The 2,500-nt window shown below is 40.0% G+C and overlaps 1 protein-coding gene across 2 annotated transcripts in view; it reads right to left on the reverse strand.

Moving 5' to 3' along the window:
• The window catches only part of ndfip1.L (Nedd4 family interacting protein 1 L homeolog), a 45,885-nt gene that overhangs the window by 933 nt on the left and 42,452 nt on the right, over positions 1-2,500 (reverse strand). The gene's annotated exons all lie outside the window — the stretch shown is intronic.

Consider the following 2,500-nt stretch of genomic DNA (forward strand, 5'->3'; position numbering starts at 1 on the left):
CTCCAGCATTATTCTACTAGAATCAACATAACAAATCATTAAATCATACCATGTATTAAATCAGACTATGTATGATAGTTTTTTTTTTTTTTATAACTTGTTTTTTATTGCAAACGAAAAAGAATAATCACATTGAGTATTTATACATAAGTCTTTAAAGCAGAGAGCATATCAGGTGTGATTATGAAAATAAGACAGGTCAATAACATTTTAATAACTTTTTAAACAATCAGCTCAGTCATGGCTTATAGCAATGGGGGGGTGGGGATCTGTGGAGATTAGTTCAGATAGGAGGTTAGAAGTCTGTTAGTTAGATGACTTCTGGGAGGTGCGGTGTCAGATCTCGATGGTTCTTGTTGCAACGTTGCTAGATATTGGGATGATTCCATGATCAAAGGGTATGATAGTTTTTACAGAAATGTATGAAATTGTATGGAGATGGTTATGATCATTTTCATCTGGCATGTTTAACTGTTAAAGCCTCTATATAAAATATCATGCAATCCATTTACCTTGGAAAAAAAACCCAAAACAAATGCCTAATTAAAGAAAACATAATTCTAAGCAATGTTGCCTTATACATTCATTAAAATTGTTCTGTATACTTGCTCTCTCAACCCAGTAATGCTGTATTCCAGCCCAATGCGTTAGGGGGGCCCAGTTTTAAATTTGCATACCAGGGCCCTTAGGGGGTCTAGTTACGCCATTGGCCGCATCTGTTCGTTGATGCAGTCCCTCAATCCGACCGCCCGTTTACCCTTCATTATGATCCGATCATTGGGCTCTAAGGCCCACGATTGTATCAGCCCGAAATCGCCCCACCTCAAGGGGGCGTATCGTGGAGAGATCCGCTCATTTGGCGACATCTCCAAACGAGAGGATCTCTCTGTATATAGCCACTTTAAATCATGCTGAAGGGGGTGACCAAAGTAAAGCCAGCTGATCCTCCTGGGTACCTGGGGCCCACCGGATATCCAACTTCAGGGCCCACCAACCAGTCATGCTGACCCCCCTCCACCCCAGACAAAGCCACTCCTACGCTCAGCACTACTTACTTAAAATTAAAGATGGCTGTGCATTCCAACTGGGCAAAGAACAGTGGCAGTTGGAAACAGCTGGCTTGCAGGCAGGGCTCAACAGGGTCAGGGCCAATGTTCCCTCTAAGCTGTGCGTGCACACAAATATTGGGGCCAGCCAACAAATTGTGGTACGCACAAAGAATTTTGTGTTAACACACAAAATTTAGCATTTATTCTGACTATAGCATACAGTTTTTAAAAACACATACACAAGTCCAAAATGTGTGCACAAATTAATTATTTTGCGCACATAGCCAAGAAGGAACTAGACAGGGCATTGGTTGGGACCTACTGGGATTTTGTACCAGTCCAGTCCTGCTCCTGAATGATAATCTGTCAAATTTTAGTGCAAACCCCCGTGTGACCAATCTGCACTGATAAGCAACTAACAAGATCAATAGCTCTTGTTCAGCACATTTTCCCACTAGTTTTTCATTTTGTTGAGGTAGCACATAAGGGTGATCGTCTTAATCAATCAAAGGAAGAAGAGGCCTCTATGCATTTACTGTTTGTAAGGAAAACTTACTAACACAAATGTGCACTGAACAAAGAAGTAGCAACAATTCCATAGTAGCGTACAGAGTCACAATTGCTCTGCGTCACAAAAGCATAAAGGAATTTTTCAGTATAAAAATAAAAACTGGGTAAATAGATAGGCTGTGCAAATATAAAAATGTTTCTAATATAGTTAGCCAAAATGTAATGTATAAAGGCTGGAGTGACTGGATGTCTAACAAAATAGCCAGAACACTACTTCCTGTTTTGCAACCACTGTTTGGTTACCAGGCAGTAACCAATCAGTGATTTTAGGGGGGGGGCATGGGCCATAACTGTTTGAGTTTGCAATTGATGCTTTGCTTTTGAATCTGAGCTGCATGGGAACAGTTATGGCCCATGTAGAAGCAAACAGTTATGGCCCATGTGGCCCCCTTCAAGTCGTAGACTAACTCAGAGTTAGAGAGCTGAAAAGCAGGGAGTTGTATTCTGTTCTGTTAGACATCTGCTGGGATTGGGTTTTTTATTTTGCACAGCCTATTTACTAAGTTTTTATTTTTACAATGAACTGTTCCTTTAAAGGTACAGTAACATCAAAGAAAGTGTTTTTAATTAATAAAAATATAATGCAGTGTTGCCCTGCACTGGTAAAACTGCTGTGTTTGCTTCAGAAACACTACTATTGTTTATATAAATAAGTTGCTGTGTAACGGGGGCTGCTATTCAAAGGAAAATCAGCTCAGTTTACACAGTAGATAGCAGATAAGCTCTGTAGAACATAATGGTGTTATCCACTATTTAACCCGTGCCATCTAGCCTTTTTTCAATTTCCACCATTGCTACACAGCAGCTTATTTATATAAACTATAGTAGTGTTTCTGAAGCAAACAGATCAGTTTTACCAGTGCAGGGCAACACTACATAAT

Source organism: Xenopus laevis, chromosome 3L (genome assembly GCF_017654675.1).
Source record: "Xenopus laevis strain J_2021 chromosome 3L, Xenopus_laevis_v10.1, whole genome shotgun sequence".
Classification (NCBI taxonomy): Eukaryota; Metazoa; Chordata; class Amphibia; order Anura; family Pipidae; genus Xenopus; species Xenopus laevis.